This window comes from Papio anubis, chromosome 19 (genome assembly GCF_008728515.1).
Source record: "Papio anubis isolate 15944 chromosome 19, Panubis1.0, whole genome shotgun sequence".
In the NCBI taxonomy this organism is placed as follows: Eukaryota; Metazoa; Chordata; class Mammalia; order Primates; family Cercopithecidae; genus Papio; species Papio anubis.
The window spans coordinates 66,748,058-66,772,362 of record NC_044994.1 but is presented as its reverse complement, the minus strand read 5'-3'; the positions used below and the strand labels follow the sequence as shown (position 1 = coordinate 66,772,362).

Below are 24,305 nucleotides of genomic sequence, written 5' to 3'. Positions count from 1 at the left end.
TGTTTAAGAAACCTATGTTCTATATTTCCCCATAAGGGATCTCCTACAAGTACTACATGGGTTTGAAATGCAGGCATCCTTGCCACAGAAGGAGGCTCATGGGCTGCCAACTTCTTAGAGAGGTGCCCATTCTACTAGAAAGGATGACATTACATAACCACAAATGCTCGCCAGTTCTCATGGTTTAGACAATTTCAGCACCCAATATCAAAGAAAAACAGTAGTGCTGTTTGGCTCCACAGGACAGGTAATTTGACTTCCAGAGTCATCTTTTTATTTTTCTTATACTTGTTAATTTCAAGGAGTGACTATAACATGATGGCTTAAGATAAAGTTTACAGTAGAAGCAACACTGATTTAAGAAAAAGTCCCATAATATAAGATAAATGACAAAAGAAAACAAAGTTATAAAAGGTTAGAAAAAATAGGCAAATGTTGATTCCCCAAATGTGTCCCCAAATGTGTCTTGCTAAAAAGCAAGAAATTGCCTAAGCAAAGAAGTATGATTTCCAGAATCTTGTGGGAGGATACTACTACTTTCTAATGAACTGAAAGATGCACTCCTTAGAAGTCATTTAGACTCAATATTCAAGGACTGAAATCAAAATGTGATCAATTACTTTTTATGCTTTAGAGACTAATCTCTTAGAATGATAAAGTCACACACGCTAGTTTAAAAAAAAAAAAAAAAACTACTAAGATTTTTTTAAAAAAGGAAGTAAGTAAACCTTTACCAGTCTTCTTCCACACTCCCATTTCTGCCTTGATTTTTGTTCTCTTCCCTCTGGCTCTCTCAGACATGCTATTTTTGCCTATGCTTGTCTTCTTCCTCTGCCCCTGCATGGCAGTGATTCAGAGTCAGACTCCCTTCTGTGCCTGATCTCTCTGTGCCCATGGGCAAGGTGCCTCTTCCGCAAAGCAAGGATAACACTTTTAATAACGCCTACCCCAGAGAGTCACTGAAAGATGCAATCTTCATTTATTTAATGGCATATAAACTCGGCATGTCACATGCTCATATCAGCGCCTGGAACACAGTAGGTGCTCAGTACGTATTAACAATGATCATCGAATCCAGTCTTCTTTTTCGTATCTCTACTCCTGAAGGTCTTTACAGGAGGCCAGCTGAAGAGTTAAGTTCTATCACATTCCTCCAAGAACCTATCTCTTCACCTCCATCACATCCTTTTCATACAAACGGAAAAGTCCCGACATAGATAAGTATGCAAAATAAATAGTAAATGTTTGCTTTTGAAATATTTGGTATATACAAAAAACTTTTAATATGTGTAAAGGTGTTACGCAAAAATATTACAAAATCCTGAGCGCGGACAATAGTTTAAGAAAAACAAATCATCTCTGATAATTTGTCCCTGTGTGTTACCATCACCTTCCTTCCTATACAGTTATCCACTGACTTGAGTCTTGCATGTATCATTTACCCGCTTTTCTTTATTACTTTATCATACCCGTATTTCTAACAATCTACAATTTTGTTTTTGCATGTTTCTAAACTTTAAAAAAAAAAAGGGAAAAAACTGTGCATTATTCTACAAGTAGCTTTTTTTCCCCTTGAGATTATGTTCCAGCTGTGTGTTATCCTTGGTGATGAACGCAGCTAACATTCACTCAATCTCACTACTGTACAGGACTTCACTATGGGAATATGATACAATGCAGGCATCTGTTCTCCTCTGATGGACATTGCTCCCAGTCTTTCCTTTTACAAAGAGTGTGACTGTGAGCATCCTTGCACATGTCTCCAGGCACTCATGTGCATGAGTTTCTCTAGAGTAACAGTTTTCACATTTTAGCATCACATTCCCTACAGGGCTTGACAGTCAGAAACCTGGCCCATCCTCAAAGCTGCTGATTCAGTAGGTCCACAGCAGAGGCCCCAAATCTGCATTTCAAGCAGATTCCCAAATGATGCTGCGAAACGATTCAGAAACCACTGCTCCAAGATAAAGACTGGGTGGAATTAATGGACCAAAGGATACATGTATCTCAACTTTACTAGATACTCTCAAAGGCAGCCTATCACTTCCACCAGCTGTATATAAGCATTCCAGTTGTTTCCTGTCCTCCCAACAATATTGTCAGACTTTTTACATTGTTGCCAATCTAATGGGTAAGAAACTATACACCATTTTGGTCCTAATTTGCATTTCCCTAATTATGAACAAAGTTGAGCATTTTTGCTTTCAAGTTTCCTCTTCTGTGAAATGCCTACTTAGGTCATTTGTCCCGTTTTCTGTTGTTCCTACTGATTTGTAGTCACTCTGCTGGACACTATCCTCTTACTACTAATACGTGCTGAGTATGTCTATTCTCCCTATGACCTATCTGTCCACTTTCTTGATGGTTTTTCTTAATAAACAAAAGCTATCAATGTTAATGTTGTCAAACATATTGATCTTTTCCTTTATGGTCTGCACCCTCTGTGATCTTTTTAAGACCCTCTTTCCTATACCAGAGTCATACAACTACTGTCCTGGGTTACCTTCTAAAAGTTTCATAGTTTTGCCTTCTATATATAAGCCTTTAATTGACATGCAGTTGATTTTTGTGAGTAATGTGAATTAAAAACATACCCCACCCTCAGGAAGTTTCCTGTTCGTTAAGGACCACATGTAACTTTAGGGAGGATATAAAAAGTGATGGAATATTCATTAGGTGTTAACCATTACTTCACTGTGGCTTATTCTGATCTCTCATTGAGACAGAAAATTGGAAAATTTTACATGAACATTTGGAAGATTATTTGCAAACTGTAGTCAGACTGTGATACCCACTTCCGACACTCCAGAAAGAAACCTTAAAAATGTCCCAAAACAGGCCGGGCACAGAGGCTCACACCTGTAATATCAGTACTTTGGGAGGCCAAGGCAGGCGGATCACCTAGGGTCAGGGGTTCAAGACCAGCCTGGCCAACACGGTGAAACCCCACCTCTACTAAAAAATGCAGAAATTAGGGCCGGGCGCGGTGGCTCAAGCCTGTAATCCCAGCACTTTGGGAGGCCGAGACGGGTGGATCACGAGTTCAGGAGATCGAGACCATCCTGGCTAACACAGTGAAACCCCGTCTCTACTAAAAAATACAAAAAAACTAGCCGGGCGAGGTGGCGGGCGCCTGTAGTCCCAGCTACTCAGGAGGCTGAGGCAGGAGAATGGCGTAAATCCGGGAGGCGGAGCTTGCAGTGAGCCAAGATCCGGCCACTGCACTCCAGCCGGGGCGACAGAGCGAGACTCCGCCTCAAAAAAAAAAAAAAAAAAATGCAGAAATTAGCCAGGCATGGTGGCGGGCACCTTAATCCCAGCTGCTTGGGAGGCTGAGGCAGGAGAAGCATTTGGGCCTGGCAGGCGGAGGTTGCAGTGAGCTGAGATCGAGCCACTGCACTCAAGCCTGGGGAACAAGAGCGAGACTTCTCTCAAACAAAACAAAACAAAAAGTCCCAAAATATTTAAGTCTTATTCTAAAAATCTAAAGAGTTAAGCATTGGGAAAGTACAGGAAAATGAACATCCTCAAATGGTACTGGCTGGGTAATTACCTATGTGGAAGGTAATCTGCTTGCACGTGCATGCACCCATGAGAGACAGAGCGAGAGGGAGAGAGGAACTGTGTGTTTCAGGATGTTCACCATGAACTGTAGAGAAAAACTGGAAACAACCTAGTATCCAACCATGGGGAATGGTTAAAAGTAAAGCTAATGTGGCAATCCATCTACTTGAATACTGTTAGATTACACGGCTCCACATTCATGTGAAAAGATTTCACAAAATTCTGGTAACTTGCAAAAGCAGCTAACAAAACGCACGTATAGTATTTATTTATTCATCAAATATTTATGAGTGCCTTGTGTGTTGCAGGTCCCAAAGCAAGTCACTGGAAAACAAAGAGAGACTTGTTCCCTGCCTCCAAGAAGCTTACAAGCCTATGAAGGATACATCCAATGTGTTTCTTCCAATATGCTCCAGTTGGGGCAATACAGGCATATGTGTTTTGAGCACAGAGACAATTTATATTATACACATATATAACATATACAGCAATGTCATCCACATGATCTACAAAGAAAACATACCTACCCAGTTCTATGAACCACCAAATGGATAAGCCACAGGATACTGAGAGCAACTACCCTGTGATGAACTGAAACACAGTCATGCACGACCTAGTGATGTTTTGGTCAACAATGAACCACATACACGATGACGGTTCCGTATCATTACAATGGAGCTGAAACATTCCTATTGCCTAGTGACATCATTTAGCTGTTGTAATGTCTTAGTACAACACATTTCTCACGTGTTTGTGGTGATGCTGGTGAAAGCAAACCTACTACCCTGCCAGTTATATAAAAGTGTAATCTCCTAGGCCTTCGCATCCAGTCACCACTCATTCACTGACCCACCCAGAGCAACCTCCAGTCCCACAAGATCCATCATGGTAAGTGCTCTGAAACAAGTATACCATTTTCTTATCTTTTATACTATATTTTCACTGCACCTTTTCTATGTTTGGATAGATTTAGATATACAAAATACTTACCATTGAGTTACAGTTGCCTACAGCGTTCAGTACAGTAACATGCTATGAGTTTGCAGCCTAGGCGCAGTAGGCCACACCATATAGCCCAAGTGTGTAGTAGGCTGCACCATCTAGGTTTGTACACTCTGTGATGTTCACACAACAATGAAACCACCTAGTGAGGCATTTCTCCAGAATGTATCCCCCCTGCACAGGTAGGGAAAGTCATTCACTGGAAGACAAATGTGAGACAGAGCACAGAACTACAGCAAAAGAACTGGACAGCTTCCTCGGCTGCCAATTCAATACTGATTGATTGACGGATATCAGCAAATGCATGTCCTTCCAACAGCCTAAACTTTTACCTCTCTCCTGCTATGTTTGGTTCTAACAAATAATAACAAACCTCCCCAAGATAAGAAATACCTCACAGCTAAGGTCAAACCCAAAACATTCTGATATTATGTTCATTGTTTCAAACTTTTTGCACCAAAATCAAAAAAATTATGAGTCATTAATTACAAAGAAAAAATGTTTAATCTCTCAGTACAAAAACCTGACACATCATCACCTCAACCAAGAGATCAAAGTTCACGTTCACCAGAAGACATATCTACATCACATACCTACTGATATGATGCACTGAGAAGGGCATGACTTCACCCCTGTGCTATTCCCACCAAAAATGCCTAAACCTCAATTTAATCAAGAAAGACCATCAGACAAATCCAAACTGAGGGGCATTCTACAAAATAACTGGCCAGTATTCTTCAAAAGTATCAAAGTCATGAAAGACAAAGCAATCTAAAAGAACTGGCCAGGCACGGTGGCTTACACCTGCAATCCCAGCACTTTGAAAGGCCAAGGCAGGCAATCACTTGAGGTCAGGAGTTCGAGACCCGCCTGGCCAACACGGAGAAACCGCATATCTACCAAAAACACAAAAATCAGCCAGATGTGGTGGTGCACGCCTGTAATCCCAGCTACTCAGGAGGCTGAGGCAGAAGAATCGCTTGAACCAGGAGGCGGAAATTGCAGTGAGCCGAGATGAGCCACTGCACTCCAAGACACCGTTTCCAAAAAAAAAAAAAAAAGAAAAGAAAAGAAAAGAAATCTAAAAGAACCATCACTATCACAGACGGGAGAGACCAAGGAGACATAACAGAATACAATGTGGGATACTGGGTTGGATCCTGGACCAGAAAAAAACGATATGAATGGAACCGTTGGTTAAATTCAAATAAATATTTTAGATTAACTGTCATCAATTGCCTGGTTTCAATAATTGTATTATGGATACATGAGAACAACAGGGGATGCCGGCCAAAAGGTACATACACAGGAACTTTCTATTTTTGCAAATTTTTTTCTAAAATTATTTCAAAGTAGAAAGTTTTAAAAGGTCATTTCAGATGAAAGATAAAAAGACAAAAGGGAGGGATTACTCATTGACTCTAACATAAAAATATGCTATCTCTAACTTTTGTGCTAAAAATGTTCAATAACTACAAATAAGGATTAAGCTGGAATAAATAAATTACAATTGTTCAGGAAAAGCCTGTGATTGGGATACTCTAGAGAACAGAGTAACTCTCTAGGGCACTGAAGTCTCTCCCGATAAATGACCTATGTTATTTCCCCTTTACTCTTTTAATCCATTTCAACTCATTTATTTGTCATCTACTATGGGCATGTAAGTGTGCCAGGGCCTGATGAGATTTTTATATATAAGAAGGGATATTTAAGTACACAAAATAACAGAGAAAAGTACAAAGTAACAAAATCAGAACTAATTTTTCACTCCTATACACTCCAGCAATCAATCTGGACACTCTTTCACAGAAAATGTTGCTAAGACTGGGCCTCAAAGTGCAAACTCAGCCCCGTCAATGGCCAGTGGTCCTGACAAACAGAATTAGCTCCAAATTTATGACTGAAAACACCACAATGACTCTGTGAGAAATACTCCATTTCTATTTTTTCCTCATCTAATCACTATGTGCATTTCTTCCTTCTAACATAAAATTAAAAACTAGATTCTCTGAGTACTAGCGAAAAGGTTAGTCTGGTGTGAACCTGGGAAGGTTTACTTAATCTCCTCTTACAAGCAGCCTGAGAGATCAAAGCCACATCAGGTGATGCTGAGGCTGAAGAAGTGTGGTCTCAGGTGGCAGCTGCAAAGTCACCCGGGGAACTTGTCAGAAATGCACATTCTTGAGCCCCAGCCCTGGCCTGCCAAATCAGTTTCCGGTTGATGCCCAAACCCTCTCTGAATTACACCTGATATATCTAAGATTATTTCCTCTATTTTAAATAAAATTGCATTTACTTTGCTTTAGTTAACGCCATCTAAACTCTAATTCTACTGTTTATTTAATTTGATTTAATTATTTAATTCCTATTTAATTCTATATCAAGTCTACTTTGAAATAATTCCAAAAATTCCAAGAAAACTGACACTCAAATGTCTCCTCAGGTGTGCTGACATAATACACCCCGCCACAGGTCAGGACTGTGCTCTGTGTCATCACATAAAGAGTATGTGTGATGAGATCACAAGAAATAAAACAAGAATGAAAAACAAAGAAGTTTTACATGTATAGATCTAGGCTGGGCACAGTGGCTCACACTTGTAATCCCAGCACTTTGGGAGGTTGAGGCAGGAGAAACTGCTTGAGTCCAGGAGTTCAAGATCAGCCTGGGCAACATAGCAAGACCCCGTAGGTACTCAAAATATATTTAAAATACATTTTTAAAACTATATATAAACTAGATATCTCCATTATTTCATAAGAAACTGGTTCTTTCCAGGTTTTCTTCATCACAGTTCTTTTTTTTTTTTTTTTTTTGAGACGGAGTCTCGCTCTGCCGCCCAGGCTGGAATGCAGTGGCCGGATCTCAGCTCACTGCAGGCTCCGCCTCCCGGGTTCACGCCATTCTCCTGCCTCAGTCTCCCGAGTAGCTGGGACTACAGGCGCCCGCCACCTCGCCCGGCTAGTTTTCTGTATTTTTTAGTAGAGACGGGGTTTCACCGTGTCGGCCAGGATGGTCTCGATCTCCTGACCTCGTGATCCGCCCGTCTCGGCCTCCCAAAGTGCTAGGATTACAGGCTTGAGCCACCGCGCCCGGCCCATCACAGTTCTTAAAAGCACCTTTCCCGATAGAATTCAGCATTACATACACGATGAGCTTCAACCTGAAATTCATTACAAATCAATTACTGTATTTTTTTTCACATAGCAGATTTCCAAATTTCATTTTTAAGATCACCATTTAGCTATTAAATACAAAAATCATCTCCCAGAAGTTTTTCATCTGTTTCCTTAAACTGCTCTCCATTTATTTACTGGAAAAGCTGCTCATGTCCACACCAGGCCCAGGCCCCAGCCCCGGCCCAGGCCGGCCACCGGTGATCCCTGACAATCTGAAGGGTTCGGGCGCTTTGGCATGAAACCATGGCCTCTTTCCTCACCAAATGTTAACAGAAACATATTACTCTACAGGTAACTTCATCGGGCTTAGGAAGTCAGGAAAAGCTCTGAGGAAGAACCCAAGGACCGCAGTCTCCACCCACGGTCCGGGAACCAGAATCTCCTTGCTCATCACACTAGTCCAACAGCAACACACACAGACGCGGGCTGGGTTTTTGCTGGTCTGGCTGGTTAACGACGCACCTTTCTAGTACACCAACGTGTGTCCCACACTTACATCTTATTGGCTTCATAATAAAGCTTATTTTTTAAGTTTTAAAAAAATGTGGTTTTCATAGAAATCCTATAAAAAGTTATATAATTCCCTACTTTCTTAACATGTATATAGAATATAATTTCATGTTTTCTTGATGATGCAGGGTAATCAATTGCTATGCTGAGCAGAAAACCTTTACTGTTATGTATGAGGAAACAAACTTCCTATGGTTTTTTAATTTTTTAATTTTTTTTTTTTTTCAAACTCGCTAGTATGCTATGTGCTTAATTCACGGCATGGGCAGTACGGTTCTGACCACTGTTGGCTAACAGTTATAATAGAGTGAGCGCTGGCTTTGTCAGCTCCTGGATGAAGACTTACCCACATTCTACCAATTAGCACTCACACAAACACTGCAAGACAACACGCATTTCACAGTGAAGCTACTGAGGCTCAGAGAGACGATCTCCCAGAGACTTACCTGAAGTCACACAGCTAGGAGCCGCAGACAGCGGATCCAAAGCCCATGCTTCCCAGTCCTTATAAGATTAGGAAATGGTCAGACTGGAGACCTCACTAAGTAACTGGGGGTGACGGAGGTGCTCTTCAAGACTGAAGTCACTGCTGGAATGTCTCTTACCCTAGAAATGGCCCTGGGAAGGCAGACCCCAAATATCAGAGAATGCACTCCATTTCTTTCTTAGTGCGGCGAACAGTGAGTGAAAAGGTTAACAAAACCCTTTCCCTGATACATGAAAATTAGACTGTTAGTTCAACCATCTGGCTCTGTTCCCTCTGGTAACCTAATAAGGGTAAGAATGTCAACTATGCCACTAAGCGAAATTGCTTATTGTAAGAATGGCCCAACTGGCAAACTCCATGTAGACTTTGAGGAACTATTCATGAACTATAAATATCTGATGGGGACACCATGCTTTGGGTGCCCTGGGGATGCAAGGACTCTTATAAATGGTGAGTGTCCCATAAATGAATAAAATGTAGTATATACCTCAAAGGATTTGCGGGGATTCAATGATATATATAGAGAGGCGTCTGGCCCAGTGTTTACATAAAGAACTCAAAAACGTTATTATTGTTACTTCCACTGAATTCTATGTTCACTTATTATCCTCTGCCAAGGATCCTACAAGCTATGCCTATGGAACGTTCAAAAATACTGGCTCCCTATGGGGCATGAGATTTCAAAGATAAGGCTGTGCCTACATCCATGATGTGGCTCTCATGTCCCTGCACTGGAGCAGCCACCTGGAAAGACAGTGTCAGGACAGCTGTGCAGACAGTTGCAAGGACCACCCCCGAGAGGAGATGTGTCACTTTCGGCTGGCAAGCTGTGGCTCTCGTTCCTCCCCTTCTCCAGACTGTGCGAGTGTGGCCTGGGGAGGTCTTGGAAGTGTGAGTTAAACCTAAGACCCCTGGTGGCCACAGCAGATGAGCAAAGGATCCAAATGCACATGAGGAAGCTTCTGGGATAGGGAGAAGGGAACTTGCCACAGGGATGCAAACCAAGAGCTAACAAGGAGAAAAACTAGGCAAGGACCTGTCTAAAGAACGTAATGGAATTCCCCGAATCCCAGGAAGCAAAGGAGCTACAATGGAATCAAACCTTGTACTTTGTGAGGAGGTGGCCTCTCTTATCTCTTCATCCCCCTTCCTTAGTGACCAAGTGAACTTCCATGGTTTTCATTCCCATCCACTATCCATGACGCCTAAATGTTTATCTCTAGCTAACAGCTCTGTAGGTACCAGACCCCTAAGTCCATCTGGATGTCACACGCACTCAACTTCCCCCACAAACTTACTCCTTTTCCTTTGTTCTTTATGGCAGTAAATAGCTTTACAACCCATCAAATCACACAGGCCAGAAATCCTTAACGTCCACTAATAACATTTAAATAAGCTAATATATCCATAATAGAAAATATTACATAGATGAGGTAACACTGGAAGCTCACCAAGACATCCTGTTAAGTCTGAAATGACTTAACAATGGTTACCTCTGGAAAAGTGCCTCAAATCAGGGAGCACTTCTTCTCTTCAGTGCTTGAATGTTAAAACAAAAACCAACAACTACCAAAAAAAAAACCAACACTTAACAATAAAGAAAGATATGGAATGGATCTACTGTTTCACAGGCATCAATGGTGTTTCACCAACAGACTGAGGTTCCAGGAAACCCAAGCCTAAGCTACTTCCTCAGTACAGATACCGATTACCTGGCCTGCCTTATGTGGTTGGGCTTTACTGTCAGAATTGCTTCATAGAGAAGATACTGTTGTCATTTGCTTTGCTCACATTAAAAGAATGGGCACTTTGGCCTGGTGCAGTAGCTCACGCCTGTAATCCCAGTACTTTGGGAGGCCGAGGCGGGCGGATCATGAGGTCAGGACATCAAGACCATCCTGGCTAACATGGTGAAACTCCGTCTCCACTAAAAATGCAAAAAAATTAGCTGGGCGTGGTGGTGGGCGCCTGTAGTCCCAGCTACTCGAGAGGCTGAGGCAGGAGAATAGTGTGAACCTGTGAGGCGGAGCATGCAGTGAGCCGGGATGCCACTGCACTCCAGCCTGGGCAACAGAGTGAGACTCCATCTCAAAAAAAAAAAAAAGAATGGGCACTTCTAGAAGGAAACTCAAGACTCAAGAAACTGTTAACAGTGATTGTCTCTGGAGAGCAGCCCTGGAGTCTGAGCCATCACTGTACTACCTGCAATTGTTGAGGGTGTGCATGCATTGGATGTTCAATTGCAAACAACTAAGTAAATAACTGAAGGGCAGGGGGGACTTCCCTTCCTCTGAGAAGTCTCCCTAAACCTTCTTCCAAATTAAAGCAAGACTCCTTATAAGCAACTCTCATAACATCTGTGGAGCACAGTGAGTGCTGCAGGACTCAAAACTTTCTTTAAATAAACGCTAAGACATGAACAAATGCATGAACCTATCACTGGCTCCCCAATGGCCTTACAATAAACTCTTCAAGTATTACCTTGGCCTTCAAGACCCGTCACAGTGTGGCCGCTGCTTCCAAATGCTACACTGCCCGATGCTTTGCCGGGCTGCCTGGGAGCCTCACCGCTCTCCTGAATGACCTGTCCCCATACACCAGGGCAGGCTCAGGGGTCAGTGCAGGAGTCCCCCTGCGGCTTCTTCCCTGCCCCCAACTCCCCTCACACACTCAGCCTACCGCACCCTGGGCTGTACCACACAGCGCAGGATGTGCGTTTCGCAGCAGGACCAGGACACTGTGTTTATCCTACCCTTTCCGAGATCTCTAATAACTCACAGACTACACTGGACATAAGAGGAGCTAAAAAAAAAAACAAAGTTGAATGAATCAATGCTAAAATATTGTAGAAGATAATATAACTTAGTGACTAAAAATAGGGGTTCTGAAGTCAGACCATCTTGGTCCAAATCCTGGCTCTACCATTTAATAGCTGTGTCCCCTTGCACAAGCTATTTATCCTAAATCTGAGTGTCCCATAAATCAGTAAAATGTAGTATAGACCTCCAAAGATCTGGGGGGATTAAACGAGATTATGTACAGAGGCACCTGGCACAGTGTTTATACAAAGAGCTCGATAACATTATTATTGCTACCGCCATTGACTTCTATGTTTATTTGCCTTTTACTGTCCCTAAGTACTTAACACTTAAAATGTCCAGTTTTCTCAGTTATACTCAAGAGAAACAAACTGTTAAACCAGGATTATTATATCTGGAAACTGCTGTATGAATAAAAGTGATAATCCTCCAAAGGAAAAATGACACTTAAAGAAGACAGCGTTGGAGACCATCATCTCTCTCCACCTTCTTCCACAAAAGGTTCTTTCAGTGCCCAATTCTAGAAGTTCTAGATTGTACTTTATTGAGGGAGGCTGTAATTCCTTTACACTCCTACACTGTCATCAGCTTCTTGCAAGGCTATTTCTGGGTTTTGTTCCAGGTAGCTGGAATTGCAAGATAATAAAGTAAGCAGGGAGTTACTACAATTATGATCTACCCATATAATTACCATAAGGAGACGTTCTAGTCACAATACTGATAAGAATAAAAAGTCTTTCCACTACAAAATATAGATATATACAGATGTGGATCCCCTACTAGTGACGCAAGCAAGTTAAGATACATACGTAGGTAGCTATATAAACACATATGTATGCATATATTGTATAGACGCATGTTTTGTACTTCCTTTCTGCTCCAAACGACTCGTTAATCACTCCATTAAATTCCACAATATTTACTGATTCCCCTTGATACAGTCTGGATATGCATCCCCTCCAAATCTCATGTCCTCACTGTTGGACGTAGGGCCTGGTGGGCGGTGACTGAACTATGGTGGGGGTGGCCCTCACGAATGGCTTGGTGCTCTCCTGAGACGGTGAGTGAGTTCTCGTGAGACCTGGCTGTTTAGAAGTGTGTGGCATCTCCCCACTCTCTCGCTCCTGCTCTTGCCATGGGATATGCTGGCTCCCCCTTTGCCTTCTGCCATGGTGGAGAGTTTCCTGAGGCTTCACCAGAAGCCCAGCAGATGCCAGTGCCACACTTTCTGTAGAGCCCACAGAACCGAGAGCCAATTAAACCTCTTTTCTTTGTATATTGCCCAGCCTTGGCTATCTCTTCATTTTAGGCAATGCAAGAATGGCCTAACACCCCCTTCTATGTGTGAGACACCATGCCAAGAGACTTGGGGTGCATACACATGAAAGCCAGTCTTGCTATAATCTAGTGAAAGACACACACACACACACACACCCCTAACTGAAGGAACCAAGGCTGCAGTGAGATGCTGGTGGTCCTCTGGGATTGCAGACTCATCCATACAACTGCCCACTCAACGTGTCCACAGCAATGAGTCCACACTGAAGTATCTTACTGGGGCACCTGCTCACCTTCCATCGCCACACAGGGAACACCAGGCTCCACGCAGTCACCCAAAGCAGACACGTCAGTGTCCACCTTGACTCGTCCATCTCACCTACTCCATCCCCGAACCCACTCCACTAACTGAGCATGTACAATCCACTCACTTCCCCTACCTCTGGGCCACTACCCTAATTCAGACTTCTGTGATGTCTAATCTAGTACCAATGCAACAGCCTCTGAAAGATCCCCGTCCCCTAGCCTTACGCCATGCCAACTGGTCTCCATAGCTGCAACCGAAGGGCTTAAAACAAGCAAAAGTGTGTACATGTCACTATGCTGCCTGTATTTCTTCAGGAGGGCCTCTCCAGCCTTATTTTCCACACCTCCTCTCATACTCCGTGATCCAGCCAAACTTTTAATTCTTGAAATGTTCCACATTACCTTTTGACACTTGGAAGTCTTCTACCTGAAACTTGATTCCCTAGCCGCTCTCTCTCTCTTTGCCCAATGAGTTCCTGTTCATTCTCTGATCGTCATTCTCTCCTGGTATTCCTCCCTAACCTCTTTAGGCTTGCCAGGTTCAGTGGTTATGCTGGACACTTTTGCTTTCAGGGCTACCCACAGCCCAAGCTGCCTTCTATTTAGTAAGACTCCTTTAACGTGTGGGTCTTTGCGAGAGATAAAGAACATCTCTCTCCATCTCCCTGCTCCCTGGCAACTGCAGTGGCTTGGCAAAAAATGTCACAAAGATGCAGGAGCAATAAGAGATTTTTCAGTGGTAGAAGAGAGTCAAAAGTCCAGCAACAGACATGGCAGTTTCTCCAGTGGCAATGTCACCAGTAGCAAACTTCTAAGCAGGCTATTTATGTGATATTGCCTTGGCTGTGGCCCCATCCAGCCAGCCTCTTTTGGTTGCTGCCTGTTTTTTGAATCCAGTTCCCCGGCCTTCCCATCAATTCTGAAAGCCATCTATAGCCTTCCAATAAATTCCTTTTCTGCTTAAGTCAGCCAAGTCCATTGCCACGGTTGACAACCAAGAATCATGACTGGCATTGTGACACTCTGTGTGCATGACATTAGACTGCACTGCCAATGCACATTTGCTGGCTTATATTCTCCACCATCTTGTTCATTTTACTCTAGTGCAATGACTGGCACAAAGCAAGCATGCAATGTTTCCTGAACGAATTACTTAATTTCACCAGTAATCAGAGTTGGAAAGCAAGGAAAACGCTTAGTGGAGGACCACAGTGCATTCCTGAAAAACCAATCTCAACAACAGTCGAGAGTCACAACCACCAATTAGAAATATACAGCTTAATTTATTCGCCTATTCATGGATTTAGAAAGTAGGATTCTTCTATCTGGGATACAAACCACCTTCTTAAAGGAGATGAGAAAGAGAAGAAATCAAACTAGGAGAGTCTATTTTATTAAGGTTAGCGAGTTCTACTCTAATAAAACAAACCTAATTGGAATGAATATTGGGGAAAACGTCCCTTCAACCAGGTGAATACCCACTAGTCCTTGAGACCTAACTCAAATAATATATCCTACAAGAAGCTTTCACCACTCTCCACTATCAATCAGCCGTAACTTCCACTGTGCTCCCATCTCTCTATTTTAGTACGTAGAAAAGGGTATTATATTTATTTACGTCTCTTCGACCAGACCTCAAAATCCTCTAGGGAAGTATATTATTATTTCCAACACTAGAAGGGTGTTTGGCATAAAGCAAGAACCAGTGTTTTTGAAATGGAGCCACTTTGCTCTGCTTAAAAGGTACCAATGGAACTGTCCTATTGTTTGCAACTTTTCTGTAAATCTTAATTTATTCCAAAATAAAGTTTAAAAAAAAACACACACACACCAGTGGCAACTGTGTTATGAGCAATTATCACACCTGCCTTACATGTTGTGCAAGAAAAGAGCTTTACCTTGTGCCAGTAGCAGTAATTTTGTATACAGCAAAGTGAGTCTGTTTGTAAAAAGGGAATAATTCCTACTACACAAGACTGCTGTACTAAATGAAGTACAGTGAGTATGCCAAATGACATATGAGCTCTTCTTAACAGAGTTCTGATGAGTATATGTTAGGGCCCTTGTCTACAGTGTTCTAAATGGACTAGCACCTCACCACAAAACAGATACGTACTACGACTAGGATGTCCCCAGGCATAGACTGCAAAGCTGTAACTCAAATCACTATTAAGACTGTAATTACCTATAAAAGTATTCTACATATGTGTCCACAGATGTGGGATGTCCTATTCCAAAATTCCCCAATGAAATAAAAGGGCTACTGAAAACCCAGCTCAACCGACAGAGGTCAGCGGCCACTGCACCCTGTCTCCACCAGCTTAAACTCCAGAAGGAGGCCACGCACCCAAGGCGTGCTAACTGGCTGGCTGGGAAGAGGTGAGCATCTACTGAGAAACCCACTGCTGCCCGCAGCGGTGTCAGGCAGCCGGGGGTCTCCCCGCAGTGGCGCAAAGCGGACTGAAGTCGGGAGTGGCTAGGACCCTGCGCTGCCACGGCGGTGCTCTCGGCCAACGCACTCGTGTGCCCTCCGCCCGCCCACACCAGCGTCGCTTAACGGAAGAAGGCGCGAGTAGCAGCGGCGCAACCAGGGCACCTGGGGGTGACACATGGGTGGGCGGGCGGTCCAGGGAGTCCCTGCTGGAAACCAGACGCTAAACCTTGCAGCTATGCAGCTAAGGGAGCATCTATTTTCCACCTGAGAGCAACCTGGGCAAGCGAGAACGGCCCGATTTCGGTGCAGGGGTGCATCCCGAGAGGGTGGGGGGCTGTTTCTGCGCGGACAGGCGGACCGAGCAGGGGAAACCGAGGCCACGCTGGATCCGCAGCCCCGAGGTGTCCACGAGAGCTCCGCTCGCGCGAGGGCGCGACGCGAGGCTGCCCGCGGGACCGGCCTGCGGTGCGAGCGGGTGAGAGGGCAGGGCGGCGGCGGGGGCCGGGGGGAGGAGGGCGGCGAGGCAGCGTGTGCGAGCGAGTGAGGGTGTGTGTCCGGGCGTGAGTCTGGGCGGGTGTCGGGAAGGAAGGCGACAGGGAGGGGCGGAGGCGGGGGGAGGGGGGAGGAGAAAGAGCGAAGGGCCCAGACGGGACTCTGGGCGCCCAGCCGCCCGGCTTCAAGCCCTCAAGCCACCGCCCCCAGGCCCCGCGCTGACGCTGGACGGTCCCCGCCTCCAAACCCCCCGCCCCGGCCAGAGAATAACTTACCTGTTTGGCGACAGAATCGCTCCTGCTCGCCCCTCTGACTGACTCCTCCGGCTCACCGTCTTCCCTTTGGGAGGAAGAGGCGGGACATCCTGTTTCTCCGTTGAAGGACTTCCGGTGACATCCAGGGCGACTCCGTCGTGGATGCAGCGCCGGATGCCACAGCCGAAAAACAGAATCTTGGAACTGGTTTAGTAAGATCCAGGTCGAGTTCCTTGTTTTTTATCCGAGCGGCCGGCAGGCTCATGTGTTGTCTTGTTTTTAACCCATCAGCTCTTGCCGGAAGCCGCTCGGAGATAAAACAGGAAGTCCCACCCCTCCCTTAGACAAGGAAAACGGAGAGCCGAAGGAGTCAATCTAAATACGTTGAGCGCGTCGGGCTCGAAGGCCGGCGATGTCGACCCGGGAGGAGCGTCTGGGATTTCTAGAGGGTCCCAGAATGGGTTCTTCCCAGGCCGATCCCGCCTGCTTCCTGCCCTGTCCCTCCACCCGGCTCTCGCCCTCAATAAGGGACCCCGAGGGCGCCGCCGGAAACACGGAGAAGGCCCAGAACGGCGCGGGACCCGAGAGGCCTACGCTGGCAAACGCAGCCCGCTGCGTGTCTGCCGGCTTCCCCGGGACCTGGAGTGGCTCCTGTCGCTTCTGGCGCTCCGATTTCGAGAAATGACTTTCAGCTGTGCAAGGCGAGAATGCTACTTTAAACGATGAGAAAAATCTCTCGAATGGCTCCCCAAAATAAGGTCCTTGTTTCAGAGGCCACAGGAAGCCACCAGCCGAACTCTGATACCAAAAAGGAGACCAAGAAGCGGAATGTGGCTTGGTGACCAGTTTGGTATTGCCAAACTTTCAGCTTTTATTAAAGCTGAAACACCTTGGCTGTTTAAAACGTTCGACAAGGACTTTTTATGAACGTTAACGGCCCAGCACACGGGCTTGTTAGGAAAAAAAAGGCAGGACATCAGGACGTGGTGGTGAACAGCCCGCCTGCCCACTTGTGCAGGTCCATTCATGAACCTCGAGTTGGAGGCCTTTCTTCTGAAACTCAGAATCTAGTAGGGAAGACCTGTGTAGACGAATAAATACATCACAGCTTGTTAAGTGCTGTGACAAAGACGCGGTGAAATCCTGCTTGAGGTCATCTGCCTTGCTAAAGAGTTTTGACTATGTTGTAGGCGCAGGGTTACGGATAGGGTAGGGTTAGACTCTGTAATGGAAAGTTATGTGATCAGATTTCTATTTAGGAAGATCATTGGCCGGGCCGGGTGGCTCACGCCCATAATCCCAACAGTTTGGGAGGTGGAGACGGTGGATTGCTTGAGGCTAGGATTTTGAGACCAGCCTGGACAACATGGTGAAACCCCCTCTCTACTAAAAATTTAAAAGTTAGCGGGGCGTGGTGGTGCGAGCCTGTAATTCCAGCTACTTGGAGGCTGAGGCGGGAGAATAGCTTGAACCCAGTGGCGAAGGCTGCAGTGAGCCGAGATTGCGCCACTGCACTCCAGCCTGGGCGACAGAGCGAGATTCCATCTCAAAAAAATAATGATTTAATAATAATGTAAGTAATTGGATTTTTTTTTTCTTTTTTTTTTTTTTTTTTGGTAATGTTCTGAGGATAGGCTTTCTAGACCGAATCATCACTCAAGGCCAATTCCAACACAGTTCAGTTTAAATCAGAATACATTCAAGTGATAATTAGTTACCTTTTTAAATAGTTCATAGAGAACTTTTCGTAGACATTATCTGTTTTAATTCTGATTGTAATCCACATGAATTCTCTTATCCACAGTAAGGAACAGTAATTTAGAAGACTCTAATAAACTGTTCCAAGATCACACAGCTAGTAAAAGTGGAACTCAACCTTAAACTCCAGAGTCAACCTTTTCCATCTATCATGTGGACTCATTTTAATAGTAATAGTTATTTTAAAATTCTAGAGAAAAATGTGGAAAACAATTTCCTTACAACAGGTGACCAGCTGTGGATGTTATTTTTATTCCATTAACCAACATTTATTGGGTCCCTGTTATATAAAAGATAAAACTGGGTTCAGCCTTCAAAGAGTTCACTTGAAATTTAAAATTTATTTGAAAATTTAGTACTTCCTACTCTTTTAATAGCTATTTCAGCACTGTTGGTCTTGTATAACAAGGTGATAAATTTCTTAACAATGACAGTAGCACAATTCTGTATATGGATTGGGCATTCTGTGATCTTTGGGTGGTTTATCTTGCTACTTTTCTTACCTTGGGGATTTAGTTAACATTTATCTTCCTCCCTTGAGCAGTGAAGTAAAATCTAAGTTTATGTTTCAGTTCTATTTTGAGTATTTTGAGTTACTAAAACTCTAAGGAAGTCAGTTTGACCTCATTTCCAACTGAGAGATTCCACTGATCTCATTCAAGACTAATTTTCTGATTCTAAGGAAAAAGGGAAGTCTTTTTTTTTTCCTTCCTCTCTTTCTTTTTGAATGAATAATGCTTGACATGGACAACACAGACTTGTAGTGAAGACAGAGCGTCCTAGTGATGAAACCACCTTTGCAAAAATTACAACAGAAAATTATGACAGTGAAAGAGATCTGACCTCACCAACTCCATCTTGCTTCTAAACTCCAAGCTGTCCTTGTTCATTCCTGGGTATAGGCAGAACTAACTTTGGGAGGAACTTAGTTTATAGTATAAGTTTGAAACAAAGATGATAACAGCCCATTCTGAAAACAAACCCCCTTCTAGCCTGGAGACCAGACTGCCTTTGTAGGACTAACAAATTAGCCACAAGATTAGAAATTATGTTTTGGGAGTCATGCAACTAGAGGCCACAAGATTCTAAACCTCCCCAATTGCTCCTAAGGATAACATCACTATTGTAAAACCCAAGATTGGTGCTTGAGACGTTTTTCAGACCCCCACTCATAGATCAGCTAGCACCACTCAGATGGATAAACTGGCTCATCTAGTCCTTTGGCCCCCACCCAAGGACTGACTCAGTGCAAGAGGACAGTTTCAGTTCCCTATGATTTCATGTCACACCAGAGCAATCAATTCTCCCCACTCCCTGGTCTTCTACTCCCCAAATTATCCTTTAAAAATCCCAGTCTCTGAATTTTCAGGAGACTGCTTTAAGTAATAATAAAACTCTGGTCTCCTGTTTAGCCAGCTCTGTGTGAATTAAACTCTTCATTGCAGTTCCTCTGTCTTGATGAATCCACTGTGTCTGGGCAGCGGGCAAGATGAACTCGTTGGGTGGTTACAGTGACACAAGGAACCCCTGGGGTCAAGACCTCCTCGAAGCGAGCCCCACTTGAGACCTGTTAACCAAAAAAAAAAAAAATCCTTTTCGGCCGGGCGCGGTGGCTCAAGCCTGTAATCCCAGCACTTTGGGAGGCTGAGACGGGCGGATCACAAGGTCAGGAGATAGAGACCATCCTGGCTAACACAGTGAAACCCCGTCTCTACTAAAAAATACAAAAAACTAGCTGGGCGAGGTGGCGGGCGCTTGTAGTCCCAGGTACTCGGGAAGCTGAGGCAGGAGAATGGCGTGAACCCAGGAGGCGGAGCTTGCAGTGAGCTGAGATCCGGCCACTGCACTCCAGCCTAGGCAAGAGAGCCAGACTCCGCCTCAAAAAAAAAAAAAAAAAAAAATCCTTTTCTTATTTAAGTCTAGTTTTCTTTTACTTGCACCATGAAGCAGCCTAAATGATGCAGAAGTTTTATTGCCAAATCTACCAGTTACAGTTACAGTCTTAAGAAAGTTGCAAAGGAAAAACTCAGAGCAAAGATTTTCAGTCTTCATAAATTCAAAATGTATGCTTTTATCGTGTCTGAGAAAAGAAAGCAATCAATATATTCACATCTTTTTCTGGGTATATGTGATATTTTTTCCATTGGATAATGAATAGTAAACACTTTTACAATAGCAAGTTGACAAAATGAGGATGTATAAAATTAAAATATATTAACTATTAAATAAATGCCAGGCATTATGCTACAAACCGTATATGCATTATTTCAATTAATCTAACTACTCTAAATAGTTAAAATGCATCATTTGCATTTTACAGATGAGAAAAATGACGTTCAAAGAAGTGACGTCATGTTCTCTGATTCTGTCTATATTGGGTACCTGGTGACGATTTCCCTCTGTCTAATACCTTAAACATCTGTTCACCTGCATGCTGCTTCTGTTCTGGACCTCTGCGCTGGATATAGTCCCAACAGAGTGGCTTGCGGGGAGGAGGGAGATACTTTTCAGATAAAGCACTAGCAGTTCATCCTAACAACTTCTTCATACTGAGGCAACATTTTTAAATACACACAGAATGCCTAGGATTCAACTGTTGAGAAACCAACTGATGTAAGTCTGTTTGTCTCAAAGAAAGCTGTCAGGAACTACAGTTTTATTAACCTAAATGAACACCTGGTTTGATGATGACTATGTAAATGTATTTTTAGCTAATTAATTTATTTCTGCCCATCAGCCAATGAGTGGATAAAGAAAATGTGATATATACACACTATGGAATACTACTCAGCCGTAGAAAGGAATGAAGTAATGGTGTTGGCAGCAACCTGGATGGAGTTGGAGACCATTATTCTAAGTGAAGTAACTTAAGAATGGAAAAGCAAATATTGTATGTTCTCACTCATAAGTGGGAGCTAAGCTGTGAGGATGCAAAGGCATAAGAATGATATAGTGGACTCTGGGAACTGGAGGGGTGAGGGATAAAAGACTACACATTGGGTACAGTGTGCACTGCTTGGGTGATGAGTGCACCAAAATCTCAGAACTCACCACTGAAGAACTTCCCCATGTAACCAGAAACCACCTGTTCCACAAAAACTATCGAAATAACATTTTTTAAACTTTACTATTTCTGGGTAAAATTTACATAGATTTCTCAGAAAAAAAAATATTTAGAATTGAGGTATCTATTAGAGAACCGAGTTAAATTATTACCACTTAAAAACACAGAAAGTGGTATAGCCACTTTATGAATTTATCAGTTAGCAATGGCTAGGTTAAGCTTAGTGGTTTATAACAAAATCTTAGTAGTTTATAGTAACAAATGTGTATTGTTAATTCCCACTACAAATTTATCAAGACATTGCTGGATGCTGCACTCCATATCTCTTTGTGGGACCCAGGCTCATGGGACTTCCATTATCTGCATTAGAGAGAAAGAGAAGTCAACAAAACTTGCACTGGTTCTTGAAGCTTTGGCCCAGAAGTAAAATATATCTTCTCTGTTCACATTGCATTGGGCCAAGGAAATTATCGTGGCCGCAAGTGACTTCAAAAGGATGGGGAAGTGCAATCTTGGCATTGTCAGAAGAAATGAAAACATTTAGTGAAGAGCATTAATGACTGTCTTTACAGGAAAGAAACAGAATCAAATAGACATGATTTCTTGTTTCAGTTGCATCATTTCCTACTGTGTTACCTAAACTTTCTGAGCCTCAGTTTCTTATTACTAAAATAGAATCATGATAAAGATGATATTCACTTCAAGGACTTTGTGTTAACTATGGTAAAAAAAAAATGAAAACTGTAGCAAGTTATGCAAATTAGAAATGTATAATATTACTGCTTTGAAAGTGATGGTGAAATGTAGAATAATTGAGAGGATAACGCAAAGCACTTATACCAGGAGGCTTTTAGCTGCAGATAATAGAAATGAACTTCCACTACTTTAATCAATAAAAAAGTGTGTTGGCTCACAAATTTGTCATCCAGACATAAAGGAGGCTTCAGAATTTATTGACTCGGGAGTTGAATGTTAGTTTCGAGGACCTAGATTTTTCTCATCTGCACTTCAATTCTCAATGCCTGATTCAACATCAGGCTGTAGTAAGATGGCTAGAGTGATTCCAGGGATAACATCTAGAGAGAAAAAAAGAGAACTCCTTTTTTTCTTACGATTTTTCTCTTAAGAGAAAAGGAACTTCCCAAAAGCCCCCAGCAAGCGTGCGTTCACATCCCATGGCCAGAAGTGGCTCACATATGTACCCTGAGCTAAGCACTGCAAACAGGAATGGGATTGCCCGTAGGTCTCGGAGATCACCTGGATCTTGGGAAGGTGTCAGCTCTACCTGTGGCACTTGGCTGAGTGGGAAAGGGATGGAAACATGAATAAAGTAAGAATTAGGAAGGAAAAGGAGAAATGGATCCAGGGTAGGAAGCCAATAGTTGTAGTTATCTCAAACAAATATGATTGATTTCATCTTTATAAATGTGATGACCTAATTTAATACATTCAATCAATGAAGTAAAAGAAAGTGCAAGGACAATATGACATCTGTCATTCTCTGTTGAGATTTGAAAGATAATACCAAGAACGTGTGGTAACCTCGGTCCTCACTGCTACTGTCTTTCTGTACCTGGACACTTCCTAGCAAGAGACTTCAACTTCAGAACAAAGACGATCCCAACTTGTAACTGCATTATACACACCCCAGCCGCATACATAAGTTGCTTTCTAATTATTCCTCTTTAAGAAATTGTAGAATATTTATCTATGTATAAATGGAAAAATAGAAAATTAAAATAACAAAAATAAGTAACACCATGTATTGAGTGTCTACTGCATGCTAGGTGCTGTGCTAAGTGTTCCACATATATTGCCATTGTGCTGCCAACGACTCTGCAATAAAGATGTTCCCATTCCTACTTTACAGCTAAGGAAACCAAGGCTCAGAGAAATAACATATTTTGCCCAAGATTATCCAACTGGTAAAATCTGGAGTCCGAATTTGAACCAGAGTCCACTCAACACACTTTCACCTCTACACCAGTGCTTTCTGAGTTTGCTGCACATTAGAATCACCTCAGGAACTTAAAAAAAAAAAATCCCAGGTGATACCCCATAGCAAGAAAATTAGAAAGCGGGGAGGGGAAGAGGAACCCAGGCATCACTACTTTTTAAAGTCCCCAGGTAATTCCAATGTGGAGGAAAGTTTGGGAACCACTGTGCTATATTATGTTGCCTCTTCAGCCAGGAATTTAAACCAGAATCTTTTCTTCCAAGGCCAAGAGCAGTGAATGATAGCTTAGGGGCTTATGGTGTATACTCTCATTCCCAAGTGATCCTCTTTCTCAGGAGTTCTGCTTTAGAGTAACTAATTTCAGGTTTCCCTTTCACTGCATTTCTCACCCATCCAAAGCTAAAAATATTACAGGAGACTTTTGTCAACAGGAAGAATGGACACCTGAACCATCTCAGAAGAACTTTTGAATTCATGATCAATGGCATGTTTTCCCTAATTAGGATCAATGATCAATGGTGTGTTTTCCCTAATTAGGATAAAAAAGAAAGAAAAAATACTAAGTTTAATTTTCTTCTTACAAAGTAATCACTCAGACTCACCTGGAATTTAGAGAGCATTTAATTTCTGGCCTCATTTTTTTTTTTTTGCTTTGTAATTTTTATTTTAATATAATTTTGGACTTACCATAAAATTTATTAAAAGGACAAAGAACTTCCATATACCCCTCACCCAGATTCTATAATTATTCACATTTTACCATATTTTATGGTTTATGCATATTTTTTGTGAACCACCACAATGCAATTATCAAAATCAGGTTATAATACTTCTCCCTAATAATCAGACCTTACTCATATTTTTGCACACATTTTTTTGTCTTGTTCCCCTATATTTTTTACGTATAACCTCCAAAAAGGTTTATAGCTGAAAGTTATAGATAAAGCATAAAGTGAATAGTAAAATGAGAAGCCTTAATTCAACTGTTATTAATTATATTAAATGTTAGTGACCAAGCATTCTATTTAAAAGGAAGAGATTACTAGAATGGATTAAGAGGCAAATCTTAGCCATCTGTCATCTATAAGATGTTTGTTAAATTAAAAGATATATTTAAATGTCTTCTGGCCTCCATTTGCTTCTGATAAGCAATTAGAGGCCATTCAGATCTTTGCTTGCCTTTATGTTTCCTTATATGTCA

General features: G+C 42.7%; 1 protein-coding gene across 7 annotated transcripts in view; it reads right to left on the bottom strand.

Annotated features, from left to right (window-relative positions):
* Positions 1-16,652, bottom strand: part of ZNF407 (zinc finger protein 407) — a 459,414-nt gene extending 442,762 nt beyond the window's left edge. For 6 of the 7 annotated variants that reach the window (XM_017951851.3, XM_017951853.3, XM_017951854.3 and 3 more), the window contains exon 1: positions 16,347-16,652. The gene's annotated coding sequence lies outside the window, so the exon portion shown is untranslated. Of the gene's footprint in view, positions 1-734; positions 2,889-16,346 lie in introns of those variants that run through there. The other variant, XM_017951852.3, reaches the window with a different exon arrangement.
* Between the last annotated feature and the right edge of the window lie 7,653 nt (positions 16,653-24,305).